Below are 25,203 nucleotides of genomic sequence, written 5' to 3' on the forward strand. Positions count from 1 at the left end.
AAGCCTACCTAAGTCAATGGCAAATGAACAGGGGTGAGTGTAGGAGGAAGGAAAGAAGAGGGGAGAGAAATCAGAGGCTGGGGATTAAAAAGACCGGACAAAGGGTGCCTGGGTGGCTCCGTCGGTTACGTATCCGACTCCTGATCTTGGCTCAAGTCATGATCTCAAGGTCATGGGTTTGAGCCATCTGTTAGGCTCCACCCTGACAGTGTGGAGCCTGCTTGGGATTCTGTCCCTCTGCTCCTCCCTCTCAAAAATAAATAAATAAATAAATAAAAGAAAAAGGGTGGGGGGGGGGCAGACAAAGCATATTTCTCAAATTTGAGAGGTGATTCCTTAGATGTGAAACCTAAATGCTCTGTTTGCCCCGGCAGAGGTGCGTTGTGTGGTGGACCAGAGGGCCAGCTGTGACTGCAGGAAGGCCTGGGTCTAGGGCTAAAGAGAAAACACAGGAAGGAGCCCGCATGCAGGAAGCAGTCTGCCTCTGTGGCAGTGGTGGGGGAGAGGGAGTTCTCACTGTGAAGAATCACACAGCTTAGTCCCCCGGGTGGGAGAAAACAAAATCTAAGTGAATTTAAACATAAATCGTTGGGTCCTAAGAAATTCCACGCCATCCTGGGGCAGGGCCCGTGGCCCCTCACCCCAGTTTCTCACACAAAAGAGCTGACCGAAGAGAAAGTCACCTGCTTCACTGATAACTAACCAAAAAACAAGGTAATGCATGGCGAAAGCACGCAGCAAATAGAGACCAGTTATCAAAAAGCGTTTCCATACAGCAGATGGAAAAGGTGACCCTTCTGCCAGGCATTTAAAAGAACATAATGAAGAAGGAACATCTCTGAAGAAACTGTATCTTTGAGATCAAGAAAGCAGCAGAAGGGAACACAACAGCGTCACAGAAGTGCAGGGAAAACCGTAAGAAACACAGGAGCAAAGGACTGTTGGAAGGAAGCACGGGTAACAGAGGTCAGAAACGGAAAAGCAAGCAAAATGGAAAGAAAACAGGAAGAGTTGAAATGATAGCGTGAGCCGTGGTGAAGGGGAAACATAGAGAACAAACTGGTCGTTGCCAGAGGTGGCGGGGGGGGGGGGGGTTGTGGACAGAGTGGGTGATGGGGAGAGGAAGGTACAGGCTTCTAGTTCTGGAGCAAGGAAGTCATGCGGATGAAAGGCACAGCACGGGAATACAGTCAAGGATGCTGTGATATCATCATCATCATATGCTGCGTGATGGTAGCTGAATCTGTGGTGACCACAGCATAACGTATGGAGTTGTTGAATCACTATGTTGTACACCTGGAACCAACATAGCATTGTCAGCTACAGTTCAATTAAAAAAAGAGTATATGATAAGGGGCGCCTGGGTGGCCCAGTCAGTTGGGCGTCTGACTTCGGCTCAGGTCATGATCTTTGTTTGCGGGATCGAGCCCAGCTTCGGGCTCTGTGCTGACAGCTCAGAGCCCGGAGCCTGCTTCGAATTCTGTGTCTCCCTCTCTCTCTGCCCCTCCCTGCTCATGCTCTGTCTCTCTCTCTCAAAAATAAACATTAAAAATTGTTTTAAAGAATATATGATAAGCATGATTAAATTAATGACAAAACCTAAAGAAAAGAAAGGTGGCAAAGGAGAGCCAACAAGTAACTGAAATCTCAGAGGATGGACCCTGAGGCGATGCCCAGAGTAAATATTGAAAGGTACATTTGTTGTTAAAGACGACTGAAATCTACATGCTGAAAGGCCACAATTATGTCCCAGGAGAAACCGACACAGAATAGTCAACTACTGTGTTTCAAAAAGCTGGGAGGGGAGAAAAAGGCAAAACAAAACTACCTTTGGACAGGCAGGCAAAAAATACCAGCCACTTAGACCAGAAACGAAACTCAGGCTGGCCTCAGACTTCTCCAGAGCCAACAGTCAGTTCCAGACACAGTGGGACCACATGTACACAATGCTCAAGGGAAAAAGGGATGGCTCAAACTAACCCCCATCATCTCTCCTTGAGGAAAAGTACCACAGGATAAAACAGCTGGCATAATGACGGGAGGTGGGGGACGAGCCTCAAATTTATTTAACTACAAGAGCAAGGCTAAAACACGCGTGGGGACTTCAGGACATAGAACAGACCGCACACGTCACAGGCTAGGGCAACGTAGAAAACGTGTATCAGGTTAGATCTGTGCTTCCCACTCAACACAGGAAACTTTCCAGATGGATCCAAGACCTACAGGCAGCAAAGGGGTGTGCCTTTTTAAACACTGAAAGAAGCCTTTCTAACTAACACATAAAACCTGGAAGCCAAAAACAAAAGAGGACTCATCAATTTGTCTATGAAAACAATTTCTCCATGGCCAAAGCACCGACAGATAATCAAATGACATGCAACCAAGAAAATTATCTGTAATTTGCATCACACATATTGTGAACAACTTCCTTTTTGTTCCAGTGACTCTATTTCAGGGAGCGTACAGGAAGCCCACAGATTAACGGCGTAAAACAATTACCATTTATTTAGTCACATCCCTTGTGTTGACAATTCGGGCTGGGCTCAGCTAAACAACTGTTCTGCTCGTTTCTCCTGGGGGCATTCTTACTATAGCCGGCAACTGGTGGCTGGAATGGCTCAATGGTAGAAGACAACCTCACCCACATGCCCGATAGCTGGCATACTTTATAATCCCTCATCCCTGAAGAGACGAGCTAGATTTCTTCCCATGGCTCTCTCAAGGCACCAAGGGGGTGAAAGGAAGTTGCAAGTCTCTGGAGGCCTTGCTCAGAAGTCACACAACAGGGGCGCCTGGGTGATTCAGTCATTAAGCATCCGACTTGGGCTCAGGTCATGATCTCACGGTTCACGGGTTCGAGCCTTGCATCGGGCTCTGTGCTGATGGCTCAGAGCCTGGAGCCTGCTTCGGATTCTGGCTGTCCCTCTCTCTCTGACCGTCCACTGCTCACACCATCTGTCTCTCTCTCCCCAAAATAAATAAAGGTTTTTTTTAAAAAAGTCACTCAACATTACTCTGTAGTCTGATCAAAGCGAGTCACAAAGCAAGGCCCATTTCAAGGCATGATGAAACAGACCCCACCTCCAGATGGGAAAAACTGTAAATCTGGGGGCATCTTTAATCCCATCACATATTTCACATATACTCGTAAGTAATGCCTATAAATCACTAAAACCAAAAGCCATCAACTGAATATACAGAAAGAACTCAAGAGAAAAGGAAATGCAAATAACTCGAGGCAGACGAAAAGGTACTTAAACTCACTCATAAAAAGAGAAACGCAGATTAAAAGTCCACCAAAGGCTCTACTTTTCACCCGTCAGATTGGCAAAGCACAGTCAGACGTCACCATTTGGGCAACGCTATGGGGGGAAAAGTACTCTCGTTTCCGCTTAGAATACCAATAGGGGCAACTTCCATTAAATACAATTTGGCAATATCAATATTGCCAGTGGACATTCTCTGAGCAGCAATTTCACTTCCAGCCACGCGGCTCACGGATGTACTCGTACACCGGGGCGGGGGGGGGGGGGGGGGCGGTGCAGGACCCATGCTGGGTATTCTGTGCAGCACTGTCTGTGACACCCGAAGACTAGGAACAGTCTAACCGCCCATCAGGAGAGCTGGCACTGTGCCACTATAAAAATAGAATGAGGAGATTCATTACGCACGCACGTGTGGGCCACCATCCGTGTGAGTGCTGTGTGCGAGATAGAAAGACAACATAGCTCCCTGGTAGGATGAGAACCGTATCAATGAACAGTATCCTACGCTCTCTTGGTCTCCAGAATTTGGGGCCGTGTGAATGTGCTACCCAGTCAACAGATAAGTAGTGGTCTGCATGCTCACTCGGACACTTAAAGCCCTCTCCACCCTGGCTGCAGAGGACCTGCCCACAGCTACCCACCCCCACGCTCCTTCACCGCACACGCGCTGTCACCAGAGCCATGCAACCTGGGTCCCTGCAATTCACCCGTGATCTGGTTTCTAAGCCGCTGTCCTTCTCCAACCTGAAATTCTCCTTTCTTGTCTACCCAGTTTTCCAGATGATGACTCCTGAAGCGTCCTTGGACCCTCGCAGGTCTTTGGCACAAAGTCTCCTTTATGAACTCCTGTGGGTACTGCTGTCTGCCCTATTCCCACAGATCGCATCCTGTCCTCTTTTGGTCTCTCCTTCTCCTTCGCCTTCTTGTCAGTAACGTCCTTCACGCACACATGTCTTTGTTGCCCAACTAAACCACGTCCTCCTGGAGGACAGGACTGTGTACATGTCGCTTTGTTTCCCCTTCATATTAGCACACTGCCTTGCACATAGCAGAACATCGACAGAAGCGTGTTAGTCTGACACGGACCCGATCCTAGGGTGGAGGGCTGATAATGGCTCCCAAGGACAGGTCAATGCCGTAATTCCCAGAGCCTGTGAATGTTCTCTTTAAGTTTCTGCACCTGCGATTATGTTGAGGCTCTTAAAATAAAGAGGTGATCCTGGATTATCTGGGAGCCCTAGAAATCCTTACAAGAGCGATTTAGGGAGAGGAGACACGACGCAGAGGAGAAGGTGGCAGTGTGACCACAGAGGCAAGAGTGGAGCCTTGCAGCCACACATCAGGGACCGCCAAAAGTGGCAAAGACTGGAGTCTCCCCTGGAGCCTCAGGGTGCGTGCCCCTGGGCCGACATCCTGACTGCAGCCCAGTAAAGTGGATTATTGGCCTTCTGGCCTCAAGAATTGACAGAGAACAAGTCCCTGTGATTTCATGCCACCAGGTTGGTGGTCACCGGTTATGGCAGCCACAGGAAAGTGATAGAGGCAGCAATAAAGTGTGGCACAACTGAGGGACAGTACGGGGCAGTCTGGGCAGCCTGCTCCAGACCAGACGCCGAAGCGGCACAGACGGATGGCCTGTCACCCAGTCTGGAGGTTTTTCCAGGACTCTGCCTCATCACTTCAAACTCTTCCAGCATCCTGGTGTGCGACCCCAGAACCCTGGAACGCACAGAAGGCGGAAGCAAGATTGAGCGGTTTCTTCTTGAATTACCAGCCCACTTGGAAACGATGACCTTAACAACCCACATTTTCCTAGATTTTGAGAGCTTCCTGTTTCTGAAACGGGATCCTGCCCATTCACAACGGGGAATCCTCCTGAGAACAGCAGCCCTTGTCTGCTCAGACCTGTGGGGGCCACTGCAGCGTGGATCACGCTGTCCTTGAGAACTGTGCTTTTTCAAAAGCCTGATCTACCCGAGCTAGAATAGATTTGATCCAAGGCACATGTCATTTGGCAGAGGGCAAATATGTACGTGAAAAGCATCTCTCCAAGAAAATCTGTCCCCACCACCCCCCCCCCACCTCTCCTCCCACCTCAAACTGTCCAGGCAGAAATGGGCCCACTGGAAATCTTTCCTACTTCCTTATTTTGGGTTACTATCATTAGAGCTTGCTACTCTGAAAGCTAGGTTGGTTCAGTCTGTCCTTAAAGTCCGACACGTTCAAGAGGACAGAGACACTGCACAAAACAGACTGATGCTTCCATTCCAGTGGAGGAAGACAGACAACGGATAAGCAAATAAAGATACATGACATCATGATGCCGAGAGAGTAAAGGGATGAACGTGATAGAGAATGCTGTTTTAGGTAAGTTTCCCCCCAGAAAAGTCTGTTTTCTGGGCTGTTTCTGGTCTGAGGCGCCACTGATGGATGACAAGAAGGACTGGAGGAAGGGAGGGAAATATTTCTCGACCGGTAACCACTTTCTGCCTCGTTGTCTTTTTGTCATCCGTGGACTGTTTCCTCTGAGAATGGATCCATATGGGATGGAAACAGGTGGCCATCCTTTGGGCCCCCAAATGCTGACACTCACAGGCCTCCTCACCTCCCATGCGCAGGTGTCTGAGAAAGTCAACTGGGGACTAGCATGCTGATCCCCACCAGGCCTGACTGGAGGCCACCTTTGCTCTTGGCGAGCATCTCTGCTGACCGCAGGGCCCGCCGTCTCTGCCCAGGGACCGCTGGGTGCCCTCGGGGGTCTCTCACAGTGGTCTCCCTGACGTCGCACATGCTCACACTCCTCTAATTCGCTGGTGCAGAGGAGGGTCAGTGCCCCACTCTGGCTGCTGGAGGCACTAACAAAACTGCCCGGGGATCCCTACGTGACAAGCCCCGGTGAGCGTTCTAGGGCACCAAGGTCCGGCACCTGTGTTCTCTGCTGGCCTCTCTCCACAGTGCTGGTCACGTGCTCTGTGGGCTGCACAGTCCTGAGGGAGCTCTCACCAAGCAGCCAGCCAATCCGCCAGCCATGGGTGACCTCAGGGTCGAAAGCAGAACCATTTCTCCCTGAATACCCTCTGTCCTCCAGTAACGAGAGGCTCCCTCGGATCTGTCCCCTTCTGTAACAATAATGCCCCCCCCCTCGCTGTCCCACCCAATCCTCACTGGCCATCCTCCCCGCTGGGCCACTGCATTCACAGAACACTATCCCGTGAGCATCAATATTCTTCAAAGAGCGGCCACATTTATCCCCAGCCCCAGGGCTCCGGGCAGACCACCAGAGGACACAGGAGCTGGTGCCTGAGCCTGTCCCCAGCCTCCGTGTATGTTCAGGGACCACATTAAGGGGAGCGTGGACACTGCCAGCCTCAGGGAGAGATACCAACGGGAGAAAAAGGGAAGCCAACCAGGTCTCTGAGAAAAAGTTAGAGACTTGGAAGGAAGGTGGGCACCTTTCCTCTAAAGTCTGGGTGTGAGATTATGGAAAAACGAGGCTGTCGCTCAGTGGGTGGAGGGAAGAATTTTTAGGCAAGAATATATGTTAACTAGGGATGGAAGGGACTCAGCAGTTGGAGGCTGGGGATTCTAGTGCTGGTTCCTCAGAGCAGCTCAGCTCCTCACGGTCCCCCAGTGAGGGGACAGCAGTCTCCCATCTTAGATGTTTGAACTGGACTGCATTTGTACTCATGCAAGTGAGACTTATCACGGGAGCACACTCGCTACCTTTCCGCCTCTTCCTGGCCTCACCTGAAACTTGTCTTCAATTTCCAGCCTTCACAGCGTTATTTTTGCAGTGCCCATCTGAGCCCCTACTTCCGAAGACACTGACCAGACATTAACATGGAAATAGCCCCTCCTGGGGCCACACAGAACCAAAGATGGTCCTGGAGGAAGAGCAAACTTAATGACCCATCAGGATCTCTCTCTGACTGGCTCTTGGCGCTGAGAACAAAACATCTTGTTGCAGGTCTGAGCTTGTTTTCAAGTGGTGGGTCTTTATTCCTTTCTTTTTCCCCCTGCCCCGAGGAGTATGGACGCCGTGTGGGAGACTTGTTAAAATTCAGATTGGTCTGTCTCCCACATGAGGCACAGCTAACTTGTAAGACCAATTTTCACAGATGAAATACTTTTGAGTCGGAATAGACTTAAGACTACTCATCAAAAATCAGAAGACAGTAGGTCTCAAGCAGCGTCCGGCTCACGGAAGTGTTCTTTGTGGCTCATTAAGTTTTGAAAAGTATTTTTTAAAAACTTTAATTAGTTGCAAATAGTAAAGCTGAAGAGTCTTTCCCAGAAATACTCATTTTAAGCTTCTCTTGAACAGTCCCAACATCCAGCCATAGTAACAGGTGGCAGGAGTGAACAGGGGCTATCCCCGTCAGAAGGGCACTCACCGTCCAGGTTACCCCCGTCCCCACCACGCCTTACGTGGTCCCCTTACCAAAACTGAGCCAGATTTCAGCTTCCATTGATCACTGTGCATCCACTGTTTTTATTAGGACAGACTTGGAGGTTTGGGATCTCGTGAGTCCATGAGGATGCCAAAAGCAGTAACACAAAGGACAGAGTCTCCAAGTTAAATAAAAGTGGGCAAAACGTGATTTTTTTTTTTTTGTAGAAGCAAAAATTATTCTTGCAGACAACCTACTTCAGTCATTTATTTTACCTTTTTTTTCTCAATTACATTTGACTATTTCACCTACAATGTGATCTGACTGTCCTCTGTCACAGGGGGGAAGATACACCACGCAGAGATAAGGGACGTCTTCTAGATCACACAGCTGAGCAACAGCGAAAATAAGATTTGAACACAGGCTCTCCAGCTCTACTTCGTGAGTCCTGTCCACCGTTTCTGAATGAACTTGCACTTCCTAATGTGCCACACACACACTCTAGCCACCATGTTGGGCACACGGTTCAGTGATCACCATTGTCCGACACACTTTCATAGCAATCCTCACTGTCAAGTACCTCAGAGGAGTGCTTTCCAAATCTTTCATCCCCACTGACCATAAGGAGTGTTGCCACGTGGGCGACGGGTCTTGGGTAAACTATTTTAAAAGATTCATCCGAAAATTTTAAATAAGAAAGCATATTATTTTAACTATAATTTATTGCCAAGTTGGTTAACATACAGAGTATACAGTGCGCTTTTGGTTTTGGGGGTAGATTCCCATGATTCGTCGCTTACATACATCACCCAGTGCTCATCCCAACAGGTGCCCTCCTCAATGCCCATCACCCATTTTCCCCTCTCTCCCCCACCATCAACCCTCAGCTTGTTCTCTGCATTTAAGAGTCTCTTATGGTTTGTCCTATAGTTTGAAGCTACTTTTTCCCCTCCTCTTTCCCTATGGTCTTAAGTTTCTCAAGTTCCACATATGAGTGAAAACATTTTAAATGAGTCATAATGGTTTCACATCGATGGAAGAGATATTCTTTGCAACTATTCATGAACATATTTGATTCCAAGACAGCTCGAACTATGTTTATTGGGTATCTTTTCTTGATTTTTATTACTATTGTACTGGAAAGTTCAAACAAAATTATAGGCCATTTTGAATGTCAGCAAGAGTAGGATGGTTCTGTCACACAGTCCCGGACATTCAAATTGAAGATGGATTCTGAATTTTATCGAGATGTGTCTAAAAAAATCTTTGGGGGAGTCTGGGTGCCTCAGTCGGTGAAGCATCCAACTCTTGACCTCAGCTCAAGTCATGATCTCAGGGTTGTGAGTTCCAGCCTCACATTGGGGCTACTTAAAGAAAGAGAGAGAGGGAAAGAGAGAGGGGTGGAGGGGGTAGAAAGAGAGAGAGAGAAAGAAAGAGAGGGAGGTGGAGAGACTGAGAGATAGAGAGAGAGAGAGAGAGAGAGAGAGAGAGAGAGAGAGAATCCTTGCGTTGAAAGACACTACATCAACAGGATAGTCAGTATCCCTCAGCAGCCAGAGTTTAGAGTGTGGTTCACAGACCTCCTATCCACTCTCCGCTACACCGGGGCAAAGTCGTTCTGTTGAGTATTTCCTCCTCAAATCTGTGTGATCACAGGTCTCTTACTCCCACTATTACAGGAAACATGTGATTGCTGGGAAAGGGTCAAACATTTAGCAATCAGGTTGTATGTGCCACAGTTCAGTCTCCTTAAGAAATCCTGAAAAACCATCCTCAACGTTAAAAGCTGGCATATGCTGGCCCCAAAGCGGCAGATCTAGGCTATTCAAAACGCTGGTATATCCACAAGATATGCAGCCTGAGAAATCTACCTGAAATCATAGGAACAGGATTTTCCCAGGCTCTACTGGTTTCAGAAGAAGCATTTTACCTCATCCCCATGTCAAAATCCAAAGTCCCAGAAACAAAGTAGAATGGTGGTTGCCAGGGGCAGGGGGAGGTCAGTCAACGGGGACAAACTTCCATCACAAGGTAAGTTCTAAGGATCGAATATCTAGCATTATGCTGATAGTTAACAAGACTATTATTATATATTCGAAAGCTGCTAAGAGAGATCTTAAATGTCACCACACACACACACACACACACACACACGCACACAAAGTTGTAATTACGTGAGGTGATGGATGTGCTAATTAACCTTATCGTGATCATTTCACAACATATATGTGTATCAAATCATCGCATTGTGCACCTTAAACTTACACAAGGCTTTATGCCAAGTACATCTCAATAAGGCTGGGAGAAAAGTTCAGGATCATGTCAAAAAGTAAAAGAAAACAAAATTTTTCAACAGCCAGTGACAATCCTAATGGGAAAAAAACAGCTTTATACTTGCTGCTGCTTTAACGTTCTTTGAAAACGAGTACACTTATTAGCCGTAAGGTGGATAATTGTGAACCGGTAATTTTCACCATTTCCTTCGTACTGAATCACATCCTGGAGGCATACTGTGAACCTCGGTCTGTGCTCCACGAAAAAGGCTGCAGGCAGCCTGGTAGTCTGGAGCAAAGACTTTTACTCAAATACCAATGCCCATCTGCCTGCACATTTCACTGGTGCTCTGTCAGTATTGATTGACCCTGAATCACCACTTCCTGTCTCTGCATCACCGTTCACAACATAATCATTAACCTCACGGAAACCCTCTTCCACTTGCATGGAGTTTCAATTGTAAACAGAACAGCAACAAACATCCACCCAGCCTTTGTCCCTCCCATACATATGCAGGCACATTACTTGATACTTTGTACTTGGGGGGGTGGGGGGGTTCATCCCAGTCACAGCCGAATGCCTCTGAGGATGCACACCGATTGCAAAGGTTCTCCCAGCTACATCAGTTACTGCTGCTGCTATCGACGAAGTTCCAACAGTGTTCTTAACTAAGGGATGCTGCCACAGTTCTTTCTGTTCCCTCCACAATCATAAGAGCATAATTTATCATTAACTTTGCAGCTGGCTTTACAAGCTCTCCAGCAATGGTACGTGTACCTGTTTCAGAGATCATAGCTTTGATCTCTTTTCTGCCATTAGCAACAAAATTCAGCCCTCTCACGCTGGAAAACTGTATCGGCTTTTCTGACGCTTGGTTTACAAGAGGTCAGCGCTCTGCTGGAAACTGACTGACAAGGACTTTGGATGCCTCCCCCAGACCATGAGAGAACGTCACCCTGGAGGATCTGGAGCCCCTAAGGCCGAGGGTGTGAGGCTCAAGTTGTGACACCACCACCCCTCCCCCCTGCAAGATGCCTAAGCCTTGACCCAGACACTGAAGTGAAAAGTAGAAGCCACAATGGAAATTGGGAAAGATTTAGAACTCAATGCCAATATAAGCGCCACAGCACCAAAATATGGAACGTAGTTAGACTAGTACTCAGAACGCTATATACATATGTTATAATATACATATATACATACGTAGACATACATTACATACGCATATGTATATGTTATCTACACATAGAGTCTAGAAATGGAAATGGATGAAGCAAGTGTTCAACTCAAGAAGCTAAAAAGGGGGGGGGGGGCTATGGAGGAAACCTCAAAGAAAAATAAAGAAAAAACTTAAAACTGAACTTAATTTTTTAAAAAACTTGTAAATTTTTATCACACACACTTGTGCTTAGAGGCAAATGGATTTACTCAATAAATTTCCATTTTTAGCTATTTGTTGAAATTCATCTTTGACTTTTCCTTTCCCTGGCTTATGCAAAGTTATCACATTAACAGGTACAGATTTATTCACCATCTGCCCTGGAGTCCTCGGCATTCTTTAAATTCGAGAGATTATCCTAAACTGTAATATTTTCTTTAATTCATGCTTCTGTACTTTACTGAACCACCACTCACCCATTTTCTTATATTAGGGACATAATACTACACAACTGAAATAATAAAAAATGTAAACATAGGGACGCCTGGGTGGCTCAGCCGGGTGGGTATCCGATTTTTGATTTCGGCTCAGGTCATGACTCCCAGTTTGTGAATTTGAGCCCCACATCAGGCTCCACGATGACAGTACAGAGCCTGCTTGGGATTCTCTCTCGCTCCCTCTCTGTGCATGTGCGCATGAGCTCAATCTCTCTCTCTCTGCCCCTACCCCACGCATGTGCACTTGCGTGCATGTGCACATGAGGTTAATCTCTCTCTCTGAAAAATAAACTTTAAAAAAAATGTAAACTTAGCAAAAGTAATAACTGGAAAATGACACATAAATATATTGGTCAAATCTACATGCATTTTGCTAACTAAATATAATCTGTGCATTGTCTGAGCCTTAAAGAACAAAGTAAGAATGTAATGAAACTATGGGGTACCTGGGTGGCTCAGTCGGTTAAGCGTCTGACTTTGGCTCAGGTCATGATCTCACGGTTTGTGAGTTCAAGCCCTGGGTCAGTGTTGACAGCTCAGAGCCCGGAGCTGGCTTCTGATTCTGTCTCCTTTTCTCTCTGCCCCTCCCCTGCTTGTGTGCATGCTCTCTCTCTCTCTCACTCTCTCTAAAATAAATAAACATTTTTTTAAAAATTTTTAAAGAATTTAATGAGACTATGGACAAAAACATCTGGAACCTTCAGAAACTGGGGGAATACCTGTGACCAAGATTATTTCACTACTTTTCACTCCGAAAACTACCAAATTCACTTTGGACCACTGATAACTGATGGAGATCCAAGGACTATTCTTTGAATCAGCTTATGAGCCAAATGAGATAAACAGACTTCCTGCTTTATAGACAAGGTTTGCTTTGAATGTCACAGAGCATTTCCATTATGGTCTCCCATTTTCATCACTAGAATTACCTCAGAGTGATGTCTGGCTATTTTCTAAAACAAATTCTAGCCTCCATTCACCCATCCATGGAAATATGGGTTGTCTCCAGATCATGACTACTGCGAATGGCAGGAGGTCCTGCCATTTGCGATGATGCGGATGAACCTAGAGGACATTACATGAAGTGAAATAAGCCTGCACTGAATCACGAATACATGAGGTGTCTGAAACAGTCACATTCATAGAAGCAGAGAAGACAACGGTTTCCAGGAGCTGGGGGCAGGGGAGACAGGTGGGGGGGGGGGTATTGTTCAGTGGGTATAAAGTTTCGGTTGTAAAAGAAGAAGTTCGGGGTGCCTGGGTGGCTCAGTCAGTTTAGCATCCGACTTCAGCTCGGGTCATGACCTCGTAGTTCATGGGTTTCAGCCCCGTGTCAGGCTCTGTGCTGACAGCTCAGAGCCTGGAGCCTGCTTCAGGTTCTGTGCCCCCACCCCCTTTCTCTCTTGTGTGGCCCATGCATGCTCTCTCTCTCTCTCAAAAATAAACATTTAAAAAAGATTTTTTAAAAAGTAAGTTCGAAAATGGTGCCTGTACTTAACAATACGGTAAAACTGTGCACTTAACAATTTGAGAATAGATCTCATATTAAGTGTTCTTACCACAAAACAAAACAAACCAAAGGCATAAGGAGTGATAGATACGTTTAGTATATTGACTTGGTGATCTTTTTACGGATATATGCAGCTGTCACAACTCGTCAAACTGTACACATTACGTGTGTGTGTGTGTGTGTGTGTGTGTGTGTATCAACCAGGCCTCCTTAAAGCTGTCAAAAAAAAAACAATCTAGCCGCAAAGGTTATGATTTGCCACCCTGCAATCAAAACAACTTCGATGCAATTTACAAAGGAACCTCCCTGAAAGGGGTTCTAAAAATAGCCTGAGCAACAGCATCACTCGTATAATTAGGGATGGATATCAACTTGACCGCTGCCGTAGCTGTAATAATCATTTGGCGCCCGACTTGTGGTGTAATTGGTTTTTTAAAACCCACAAAGCTTCAGTTAATTGATTAGTTTATTCCACAAATATGTTGTGAGCACAGACCATGTGTCAAGTACAAATGTTCTGGATCTCAGGGTGCAAAACTGCGTAGCACAATGACCCCTCCCTTTCTGCACGTTCCTGTCCTGGGGTTGGTCTAATGGGGGAGAGTCACATTAAATAATTATTCAGTGATGGTCCTTAAAGACACACCCCTCACCTCTTCCCAGCCAATTGAGTTACGAGCCTTTAAATCCATACATTTACTCCAGTAACAAAGTTCTGATGCAAGATCACAACGGCTCAGATAAAATGGGTTACGAGCCTTTAAATCCATACATTTACTCCAGTAACAAAGTTCTGATGCAAGATCACAACGGCTCAGATAAAATGGGTTTCTAGAAGAAAAAGTCCTAGTGTGCTGTGAAGAATAAATGAAATATCAGGAGGATCACGAGGGGCAGAAATACCATAGTTACCAAAATGAGAGGAAGGCATGCTCACGGGGACTCAGGAGCTCAGTTGCAACCATATAAGGTGCACGGAAAGAGAACAGTTCATTTCCCTAAGTGTTCTAACTGCCTACGCTAAATCGCGAGCACAATGCGGCAGCTAGTCAAAGGATTCTTAGTGGTGGCAAGTGGAGAAAAAGAATGAAAAATAAGCTGGTGGCCCATCCAGTTCATAGGGAAGTAGGCACGTGTTGGAAATCAGCATACACCTTCTGGAAGGCATTTTGTGGCGAGAGTATCTTCTCGGTAATACTAATGTGCATTCCCTTCGGCCCAGCAACTGCATTTCCCAGTAGCGATCCCACAGAAAGTCCAAAGACTAATCTACAAGATTGCTGCGCAAGGATGGTTACTGTGAAAGCTTTAATAATACTAAAAACTGGAACAAAACGAATCGTCCCGCAACAGGGAGAGGCTCAAATGCGTGACAGCTCATTGCCAACAGGGGACGCATACCTCTCAGGTAGGAGTGAGGTCTGATTTAGTCAAAATCACATCTGATTACTACTTCCTCAGGGGGCTATCAAATAAAGGAGCTAGCGCAGGCTCGACAATCTGCCTCTGAATGGGAGGCTCGCGCCCTGTGGGGTCAAGTCAGCACACTGTGCAAGTCCACGGGGGGCCGAGACCTCCTAAGGGGCCAGCGAACAGAGCAGAACCACAGACATCATACTTCATTCCTGTTTTCTTTGCCTGCACCTCTGTATCTCTTTGCCTTTTTCTGCATCTCCTTCTCCCAAGGCCCAAAGAGTTAAATGGAAAACGAAATTCAGAATTTGTACACCGCCATTTCACTGCACGCCTGGCATCGAAAGATATAACATTACGTATACGTGTCTTACTAAGTGAAAAAAAGCCAGGTGCAGAACAGTGTACAAACTATGATCCCCTTGTAGCAAAAAAATATAGGTGTGAATGTATGTGTTTGCAGGTGAATGCCTATCATAGATTGGTTAGGCTTAACCCAACCCATAAACAGTGGTTATCTCGAGGCAGTAGTTTCTCTAGGCAGAAAGTTGAACAGAAGTAATTATTTTATGTTATCTCCCAGGGCCACTGCTTCAATCTCATAACAAAGTCTGACAATTAAAATGTTTTGTTTTTTTTTTAATTTTTTTTTTCAACGTTTATTTATTTTTGGGACAGAGAGAGACAAAGCATGAACGGGGGAGGGGCCGAGAGAGAGGGAGACACAGAATCGGAAACAGGCTCCAGGCTCTGAGCCATCAGCCCAGAGCCCGACGCGGGGCTCGAACTCACGGACCGCGAGATCGTGACCTGGCTGAAGTCGGACGCTTAACCGACTGCGCCACCCAGGGGAGGAGGGGGCAAAGTGACCTTAGACCTTTGAGCTTTTGATGGTTTCCACAGCTTCCCGGCTCCCTCCTCCTCGGAGTTGATCACGCTCTCCCCAGGTTCAGAGAGCATTCGGTCCCAAGAGCTTAGCTGAAGGGAGCCCTTCTTCTAAACAGGATTCCCGCTGCTTTCTGTAAGAGGCTCACTTGTGGGCGAACCCAGAAGCGTCAGGGGCAGGAGCTGAGCAACGACTGTGATCACGGCACTGTGACACCTCTCAGCTGCAGGGAGGACGCTCCCCACGTCTCTGAGACTCACACCCTTCTTTATTCCGTGGGAAGAAGACATCTCTAACACAAGCTGAGGCTTCACCTCTTCTCTGCATCAGGGATTCACAAAGTTCCCAACAATGCTTAATTACATCCGTGTCTAAGCCAATTAGACAGGAAGTAGTACTTATTTATTTAGTCTGATGCTCTAAGCACCAGCTACCACTCTTAGATCCCAGCAAGCTGAAAGAAACGGAGGCATCAGAACAGGGAACGGGAGGAAGAGATATGCTTGCCGTTCCAAATTCTACCACGGACAATGGAGAGTGCAGCATGCTCAGAAAGCCAACAATCCACTAACAGAACAAAAGGATGCTTTTTATTCATCTTCCTTAACTGCTGCTGCATTTGAGGTCATTCACCAGTCCTGCTCTAACACTTTTTCCTTTCCTTGTTTCTGTGACCTTATTTTTTTTTTTTGTCCTTCCTGTGTCTTTCCGACTCTCTTCCATTTTCCTATGCTAGCTCCTTTATGTCCGTATATCTGTCTGTCCATCCATTTCTTAGTCCAATTTTCTTGTTGTTGAAGACACCTTCCTTACGTACGATAACCCTTTTGGTTGTTTTCCAGCATCTATCCCCTCTGACTACTGATGTCCTGACACACATTTGGGGGCAAATTCCCATTGTGCATAATCCTGCCAGAACATTCTGAGCCTGCCTCTTACTGCAGCTTCTCACCACCGCAGCCAGGGACAGAAGATTCTTCAACACCCTACCTCCTGGTACAGCCAGGGGAACCACGTGACCCAGACTGAGCCAATCATCTGCCTGTAAATCTCGAGCAAGCAAAGACAGAGGAACCAAGTGGAGACCAGGCTGGTCAGGAGCAGGCCGCCTTCTTAGGCATGGACTTCGCTGTGGTCGCCGCTTCCTAGCATGTGGACCCCCAACGTCATGTCCGTTTCTCAGGCCTGGCCATTTGCTCTCCCACAGTGCATACGGGTCTTCAGTTGCTCTTCAAAAATTACCATTTTGCACATGATTAATAGATGGGCTAGCTGTTACTTGTGAACAAGAAGCCCAACTAATCGATGGGAGCCACGGCATTGATTCATGGCTTCATTTATCGCCTGTCACCTGTACTTTGATAAGGGCAGTCAACCCGAACCTCTCTCCTGAATTCTGGAAACCATCTCCAACTAATTAATGGATGCTACTATCTGGAGATGAGCCGGTGGCCACGTCACAAATGTGACCACCCTCCCCTCCTCACCCCCCTCGTGCACTCACTGTATGCCATCATCAACTTCTAATGCCACCGCTTCTATCCCTGGCTGTCCCCAGCCCATCCCACCTTCTGCACGCCCGCTCACCGGGCCTCAGTCGTCACCTGTTTCTTCCTGCCTCAATCACAGCACTTGGCCTCCCGGCCAGACACGGGGTTCAGTCCAGCCTCCATCCTGTTGCAGAGATTTTCCAAAATGAAAGATCCCTTCCCTTCTCCAAACACTTCCAAAGCTCTCTGCCTCCATGACGGAATCTCAAACTTGCTTTTCCAAGGCATCACGTGACTCCAGCAGGGCACTTGGGTGGGAATATAAAATAACTGATGTCTTCCAGGTTCATAGAAAAAGCCTTCACTGTGAGAATACTGGGCAAGCATACACAGAGAGCTGATCAGACCCGCTGGGATTATCTTTACTGCTAATTTGACAGGAGCACAGACCCACGACAGACGGCCTTAATTTTCTACTTATATATATATTTTTTTAATCAGAGCGGTATATCACATCTTGAATTTTAAACAGAATGGGCGTCCCAAACCATCTTCATCCATTGGTTTGCATCAGCTACTTTCTGCATCCCAGCAAAAGCTTTGCTCAAAGGCACCACCTTCTAAAACGCCCCCAGCTCCTTTTCTAAGGCTGGGTCCCCACACAAGTGGCATTCAAATTCAGAGAAGGCTCTTTCCTGCCGCTCACTATATTAAAGTGGGATTTTTTAGGTGTCCCCTTTCTGCAAAACTTGGGAGGGGGGTTAGTGTCTTGTTTCGATGTAGGGAAGGTATCTGGGGCCAAATGCTGTAAACCGCTGGACTCGTGGGGGGAGGCGGTTCGAGAAGGGGTAGAGACTGCTAACTGCTAAGTGGCAAGTGACAAGTGGCAAGTGGCAAGAAGTGGCAAGAAGACAGCAGCACCGGATGGAGCTCAAGAGGAAAAGCACCAAACGCTCATGCACCTCCTCCTCTCTTGTTCTGAGACGTGGGTTTTTCATAATGACAGGCATGGACCACGAGACATTCGGCAAAGATACTATGATACGGACGGGACGGTGATCTATAAAAACCTAACCAGTAAAAAAGTTTACACCTTTGACCTGAGATAGAGATGTCACCTCGCTTCCCTTTTACATACAATTATCTAAGGATCAAAAATGGTTCCGGAAACAGGTGTCTCTGTCTTTACTACGCTAACCTGGGGCCCGGGGACGAGTAATACTTAAGACCTAGCCTCTTGGTAAGTTGGTACTATTTGCCAACACCAAAAACAAATACGTAATTAATATTAACTTAAAAGTTAAAACCAAGTACTGATTTGCCTTAGTATGTGGAAAGATTCAAAAGAATTGTTACTCTACCCAAACAACAAGAAAGAGCTGGATGATCTAAACACTTAAAATATTTATTGAGCCCCTCCGAGAGCAGACGTCACAGGGCAGACGTGTAAACGGAATTCCGAAGAGTGACGAGTGCCTGGGAGTTGACATGAAGCACACCATCTGTTTCCCCTTTAGCAGAGCATGGAAGAAAGAGGAGGTTTCCAGAGCAGTGGGCAAGAAGAAATCAGTCACATTTTTAATGAATTGTTAAAGGCAAAGTGCACCCTAGTGTATCAATTTGCAAGAGCTAAGAGGCTCCGACGCAAAGGGAGTTTGCACCCAGTCCCAAGCTCTTTTCCCTGAGTCCTCCCCCACTAGCTCACTAGAAGGATCCGGGGCATGGCCAGAGATGTCAAGAGCTGTTCAGGGCGGCACAGACTTGTGGCAGGTGATGGGGCTGCTGGGAGACAGGCATGGTGCCCTGTCCACTTCCCCAAACCTGCTCTCTTACTAAGCAAAAGCCTTCAGCCACTGCGCAGCAAACTCTCGTACTCCAGGGCCAGAGGAAAAGATCTACTGCTTCTGGGGTGGGGGTAGGAGCAAAGACAGCTCACTCTGCAGGTGAAACAGAAAATCCTCTTGCCCCCCGGGATACAGGTAAAGATCCGTTGCTGCTGAGGGAGGGTTAGAGTGGAAGACCCAAGAAAACCCAAACTCAGCTAGACTGACTCAACCTCCCACATTAATGGCCTGGTACAAAACGATGTGTGCCCATGGGCACCAATAATACGTACCAGTCTATTCTGTCCATGTAACATCCAGTGGCCAATCAAATATTATGGGACACACAATAAAGCAAGTCAAGAAACCCACCCATTGTCAAGAAATGAAACCATCAAGAGAATCATATACAAAGACTACCGGACATTGGTTCTCTAAGGACAGGAACTTTAGGGGCGTCTGGGTGACCCAGTTAAGTGTCCAACTCTTGATATCATCATCTCACGGTTGTAAGATAGAGCCCAGTGTCGGGCTCTGCACAGAACTTGGGGCCTACTTGGGATTCCTTCTCTCCCTCTCTCTCTGCCCCTCCCCTGCTTGTGCACATGCAGACACTCTCTCTCTCTCAAAACAAAATTTAAAAAAAACCCTCAAGGACAGGAACTTTAAAATAACTATGATGAAATGTTAAGGATCTAGTAAACCAGGCGGACAATCATACACAAACAGATATGAGCACTGCAGCACAGAGATCTGTCTGGAAGACAGTTCTTTCAAAGGGGCATTACAATTATAAAGTAAACCCAGTTTTTCTAAGAAGTTTTCTAAAAACCCAGTTTTTCTAAGAAGCACGATGTGATCCCATTTTTGACATGATGCCCACATTAGAATGCATGAAAGATACCTTGATCATTGCAACAAAATACCTGTGCAGACACAGTTTCCTTATCAAGGACAGGACACAGCTAGATTTTCATTGAAACAGCTTTTGCCTCTATAGGAAGCTATAGGAGTGAAAGCCTATGGCTTTTTTTTTTTTTTATCGTTTTAAAATTAAGTACGCAGAGCTCCTATATGAGTGTCAAAAATAAACAGCCTACATGCCCATCATATTCTATTTCGTGATCTGGATACAGGAAACATGAATATATCCGTTTTGTAAAAGTCCATCAAATCGCACATTTACAACTTCTATTCATTCTTCATTGTGGATATTTTACTTCAAGGAGAATGTATTTTTAAAATAGCTCATTAAAATATTTCTAGTAAAAATTTATTTTTTTCTTGTCTAATGCTACTTTTCTCTTAAGGCAAATTAAATGCATCTGAGCTATACAATCCAACAGTACAACCCATTTAGCTGCGTAGTTATTCTCAGGGAAATGATTTGGATTAGGTAAGGCGGTTTGTGAAGACCTTTTGTAGGAGTAAGGAATTCAAGCGCATAGAAAAGATCTACTAGCGAATGTAACAGAAACACGAACATCAAAAAGGTCTTGGAAAATGGGGAATAGGAAGGCCCGTTCCCTGGGGAATCCGTTTGTCTCTGAAACCTCACTTAGGGAAGCTCACATGGGCAGAGACCACTTTTTTTTTTTTTAATGTTTACTTATTTTTGAGACAGAGACACAGCATGAGCAGGGGAGGGGCAGAGAGAGAGGGAGACACAGAAACCGAAGCAGGCTCCAGGCTCCGAGCTGTCAGCACAGAGCCTGATGCGGGGCTCGAACTCACGGGCTGTGGGATCATGACCTGAGCTGAAGTCGGACGCTTAACTGACTGAGCCACCCAGGCGCCCCTGATGGCCTCTCTTTTTTTAATGTATATTTATTTTTGAGAGAGAGAGAGAGAGAGATAGAGCGCAAGCGGGGAGGGGCAGAGAGAGAGAGCGGGACACAGAATCCGAAGCAAGCTCCAGGCTCCCAGCTGTCAGCACAGAGCCTGACGCGGGGCTCGAACCCACGAACCGCGAGATCATGACCTGAGCCGAAGTCAGATGCTTAACCGACTGACCCACCCAAGTGCCCCTGGGCAGAGGCCACTTTTAATGTGAGAGATAACGCATGCATCCGTTTTATCGCCTGGACATATCTGAACTCACTTGGATGAAGAGCCGACGCCGTGCACCAACCTTCTTGGCAGCACTCCAAGAACACAGACACCTGACACAATCACGCTCCAGCGGGACACAGCGTGTCACGCCCGACCCCAGGCCCTTTGTTCCGGAAAGCAGCGAATCGTATCAAAGCCAGAGATGATCTCTACGTGCTTTGGAAACGCAGTCGGACCCCACCCTGCCCAGGACTCGGACACCATTTGGTCCAGTCTGGCCCCTGCTTTCTGCAGGTCCTCACTCTTCAGTCCCGCTTCCAGCCCCCAACGTGGTGTCTCCAGTGCTAGAATCTGCAGACCAGAAGGCTCACAGCCCCTCGGTGCAGAAAACAAATCCTTCGTTCTACCCCCATTATATTAAAAGTATGGTTCTGGAGCCCCTGGGTGGCTCAGTCGGTAAGCGTCCGACTTCAGCTCAGGTCATGATCTCACGTTTGTGAGTTCGAGCCTTGCGTCGGGCTCTGTGCTGACAGCTCGGAGCCTGGAGCCTGCTTCCGATTCTGTGTCTCCCTCTCTCTCTGCTCCTCCCCCGCTCGCACTCTGTCTCTCTCAAAAATAAATACACCTTAAAAAAAATTTTTTTTTAAAGTATGGTTCTAAGGACTAAATTTACTTTGTTTTCTAATTTAAATTTACAAGCTGGTGGACTGCAAGTTTTCAAATGAACATCCACTTTGCACCTGCAATTATCTGAACTGAAAGTCACGGAGAGGATGGTGTTCAAAATCATAGCCAGCAGTAAGTTGGCTGGACTATCTGGAGTCAGTAAAAGCGTGGGAATTTAAGCAAGGAGGGACCCTCCAACCTTATAGTTTGGACTACTGTCTTCATAAAAACTCACAATTAACGGAGACAAAACTTCTAAGTGAGCCAACTATGCTTTACCTTTCTTCTACCTCCTTTGTTATCTTCTGGGAGAAAACTGGGAATAGGAAAATAATGGCACAGAGAGAGGGTACTACACAAAGCCCCGGTTATTTTCACCATGGCCTTAGTGTCCTTGTCATTACAGAGCCAAAACCTGTGGTCTTCTCTGGGCATATGCTTGTTCAGAAATCCCAGCGCCCTAAAGCAGGATGTACATGGATGAGTTGAATCTGCAGCATTGCTACAGACAGGGGAAACGCGATGTGCGTCTATTTACAAGCATCAAACTGTGCAAAACAAACGGGCTATGTTTAAAAGTGACCCTGGGGCGCCTGGGTGGCGCAGTCGGTTAAGCGTCCGACTTCAGCCAGGTCACGATCTCACGGTCCGTGAGTTCGAGCCCCGCGTCAGGCTCTGGGCTGATGGCTCGGAGCCTGGAGCCTGTTTCCGATTCTGTGTCTCCCTCTCTCTCTGCCCCTCCCCCGTTCATGCTCTGTCTCTCTCTGTCCCAAAAATAAATAAACGTTGGAAAAAAAAAAGTACCTTTAAAAAAATAAATAAATAAAAAAAATAAAAGTGACCCTGCTGTTAAGGACTTCAATGGAACAACAATGACAAGGACAACAAAAGAACCACAGCCACAGGTCCTACGGGGGTCACCATCCTCCATAAACAGCCAGATTCGCCCCGTAACCCATATGTCTATAGGGAGGAATCCCCATCCCCAACAACCACCTTTTACAAAAAGATTTTTCAGGTGCGGTATACACAATACGGCAAAGCACCCGACGACTTTTTACATACACACGCCCCCGCTTACATACACACAGCCTGCCGTCCAGACTACCATCCCGAACATTATCACCATACCAGAAAGACAGCTCCCTTCCCTCATAGCCCCTTCCCAGTCCCCACACCCTACATGTAACCACTCTTCTGGTTTTTAGCACCACAGACTAGTTGTGCCAAACTGTGATCTTTAGATGGATGGAATCACAGCGTACGTCGGAGGGCATTCTCTCTTGCAAAGCTCATAGACTTCAGCAGGACCCTGAGAACCACGCACGAGCACTGCGGTACTGTAAAAGGACGATTCGCCACTCCCCATGCCAGCCCTCTAACATCTGGAGTTTGCTGGGGGCGGGGTGGGGGGGAAGCTTTAATACCTCTTTATGCTGAAACAGAAAACCAAAAGTCCATCCGTGGGTAGCTTTGCCCAAAGATAGCAAAGTTACGACCTGCTGTGACAGCAGGCAGGAATGGCCGAGTCCCTCCCCACGTGACATTTGAGAAGATGCTCCCGGGGACAGCTCTGTGCGTCAGAACCTGCGTGAGATAAAGCTCTCCACGTCTGGGGGTGCGAGGCACTCCCCTTGTCAACCGTTCTCAAAGGGGCAACTCCCAAAAGCCGGTCCCGTCAACAGCCTTTCAAACTTTCCCCACTTCTATTCTTACCCTCCCTTCCAAGAACAGCTGCAGGCCGGAGTTAGTCTATGGAAACCACGTCCACAGAGCTCCTCACCACAAAGACCCACTGAGCTCTCAGGTGGCTGCAACGATGGCACAATTTCTTTTTCAAGGAACGTATTCAAAGCCCCATAACCATCTTATGGCAACAACAGAACCAGGGTCGAGTCTCCAGGGCGCTCCCTCTGCTCCCTCAAAGATGTAACCTGAAGACAGGTGCTCCTGGGGCTCAAAAGCAGTCCTTAGATTCTTTAAGGATTTCACTGGAAATCCAGATTGCCGTTTCTCTTCTTTTCAGGGTTTAGAAATGCAAACACTAAGTTGGCCGTGTTTTAGCGTTCAACAGAATTAATCAGGGAAGATTTAGTCAGGATATTTTTGGTCAGTGGAGTCAAAGATATAAGGGGAAAAGAGTGGCGGAATCAAAAAAGAAACTCGTTAATCCGTGCGTTTCCCTCTCCAGTGACTCAGAAGCAGAGAATCAAGTTGCAGGCTCTGCCGACTACATACGGCAGAGGTGGTTCGACCGGGCTAATTTTCTAGGTAGGACACAGGTTTGGCTAGCCTCCTGATTTTTCTTTTTACCTCTAAACATTCATTCGCAGAGTAGATGAGTTCCTCAGATGTCGCAGGTAAATCTTAGACTCGTTAAAATGTCATGTTGCTAGGGATTCAGGAGGTAATCTAGCCAAATGCCTTCACTGCACACAAAAGGTGAGGGATGGCCAGGCCGGGTGAGGGACCTGGTCAGTAACCACCCAGTTAGGAAATGGCCGAGCCAAGACCAAAATTCAGGTACAGGCTTCTGCCTGGTTCGGTTTCTCTACCCTTGTTGATCGACCGCTTTATCGGCCTATTCTCCGCCACTTTCGGTACATGAGGATGAAGGCAAGGTGCTGGTGAGGCTGGTTCGCATCTAGGGGTTCAATCAGGGAAGGATTTGCTTTTCCATCGGCGTGACTGCTGAGAGCATTCAGTTCCTGGTGGCTGTTGGACTGAGAGCTTCAGTCTTTTGCTGGCTGTTGGCTAGGTACCTCCCTCGACTATAAAAAGCCACCCACAGCTCTTTGCCACATGGGCCTCCCAACATGACCACTGTTTCACTGAGGCGGACGAGGGACAGGGCAGATCTCGAGTGAGTGTTCTGTCTACTGCAGCCCTGAACCTCCATTCCTGGGCGTATAGCTCACAGACGTGAGCGCTGATATTCATCTGGGGTAACTACAAAACATTCGCAGCCGCTTTACAAAGTAGCTGTCGTCTCTCCTCCTTTGGGTTTAGCACCTTCCACACATGATTCTCGTGAGAACAGTCTGAAATTCAAACCCCACTCCTGCCTTCCTGCTGCTCGATACCCCTTTCTCTGACCTTGCATATACTTTATTCTGAAACCAATCAATCATTTCCACTCCCAGCGTGGTAAATACTTCCTCTTTCACACAGTGTAGCGTCTGTGCTTTTTTTTTTTTTTTAACATTTATTTATGTTTGAGAGACAGAGAGAGACAGAGCATGAGCAGGGAAGGAGTAGAGAGAGAGGGAGACACAGAATCAGAAGGAGGCTCCAGGCTCTGAGCTGTCAGCACAGAGCCCAACGTGGGGCTCGAACCCACAGACCGAGAGATCATGACCAAAGCCAAAGTTGGCTGCTTAACCGACTGAGCCCCCCGGTGCCCCAATATCTTTCCCTCTTTCAACAAAGGAACCCTCACAACTCATCAGACTGCCTCCGATACTCATGTATTTACCTTGAGGCAAAAGTCATATTATCCCTGTGTGGTCTGCTCATTATTCTGTGCCTTCATTTCTCTATCCACAAACAGCGATAATAATGCCCTCCTAGCGGCCCCCTGAGGGGAACTCTGCCAGGAAAAGCAAATGGCAACTCTTCATCGTCTATAGCGTGCCTGCTGAGTGATGGAAACCAGGAAACTCTCTTTCTCTCTTGCCACCACAGTGCCCTTCTCCAGGTAGTAGTCGATAGAGCAATTTTGGGGGGACCATCTCTCAAAAAAAATGGCCTTCCCTCTATGGCCTCACCCTAATCCC

At 47.1% G+C, this 25,203-nt stretch overlaps 1 protein-coding gene across 2 annotated transcripts in view; it reads right to left on the reverse strand.

The window, feature by feature from the left end:
- SLC35F3 (solute carrier family 35 member F3) overlaps positions 1–25,203 on the reverse strand; it is a 402,008-nt gene that overhangs the window by 360,090 nt on the left and 16,715 nt on the right. The gene's annotated exons all lie outside the window — the stretch shown is intronic.

Source organism: Leopardus geoffroyi, chromosome D2, assembly GCF_018350155.1.
Source record: "Leopardus geoffroyi isolate Oge1 chromosome D2, O.geoffroyi_Oge1_pat1.0, whole genome shotgun sequence".
Classification (NCBI taxonomy): Eukaryota; Metazoa; Chordata; class Mammalia; order Carnivora; family Felidae; genus Leopardus; species Leopardus geoffroyi.